The sequence below is a fragment of the Branchiostoma belcheri genome, unplaced genomic scaffold (assembly GCF_001625305.1).
Source record: "Branchiostoma belcheri isolate BF01 breed outbred unplaced genomic scaffold, Haploidv18h27 scaffold60, whole genome shotgun sequence".
In the NCBI taxonomy this organism is placed as follows: Eukaryota; Metazoa; Chordata; class Leptocardii; order Amphioxiformes; family Branchiostomatidae; genus Branchiostoma; species Branchiostoma belcheri.
In genome coordinates this window covers 1,533,490-1,534,048 of record NW_017804243.1, presented here as the reverse complement: position 1 = coordinate 1,534,048, position 559 = coordinate 1,533,490, and the positions used below count along the sequence as shown (strand labels likewise).

General features: G+C 41.5%; 1 protein-coding gene across 1 annotated transcript in view; it reads left to right on the top strand.

Annotated features, from left to right (window-relative positions):
• Positions 1-559, top strand: part of LOC109482727 (zinc finger protein 420-like) — an 11,219-nt gene that overhangs the window by 2,819 nt on the left and 7,841 nt on the right. The window lies entirely within an intron of this gene.

Sequence of the window (559 nt, the reverse complement as noted above, 5' to 3'; positions counted from 1 at the left end):
CTCATGCGGCAGTATAATGTATTGCACAAAAGACTCGCACATGCATTACTAGTATTCAATAGGGCGGTTTAGGACGCTGTGGAGGAGCGTGATGTTTTCAGTGAACAAGCCGTGAACGTTCCACTGTTCTTCCACGTAAAGCATGTAATAAGGCTGCTAGTGTTGTGTCAACAAGTAATTACCCAGGTATTGTGTTCAAACTAAGAAATTACATTTGTACTTTAGTATAGGCCCATTGTTTTTTGCCGAGAGTTGTAGCAACAAACTTTTTCTCTTGTAATGAATGATGTAGACATGACGCCCAGATTTAAAAAAAAGTACCAATATACAAATACAGTGTATCATTACAATAGATTTATAGTTCATCTCTCCACAGATATACAGGAATGGCGACAACAAGTAACTTTCAGGGTTTGGGTGAGGTCGAGCGGGCCGTAAGTGAAGAAAATTCTGTGGGATCAAAAATAAAGGAGAAACGCTACAGGTGTGAGGAGTGCAGCAGGCAGTTCAGTCAGCTGGGTCATCTGAAGAAACACATGCGGACGTCACACTGGGAGAA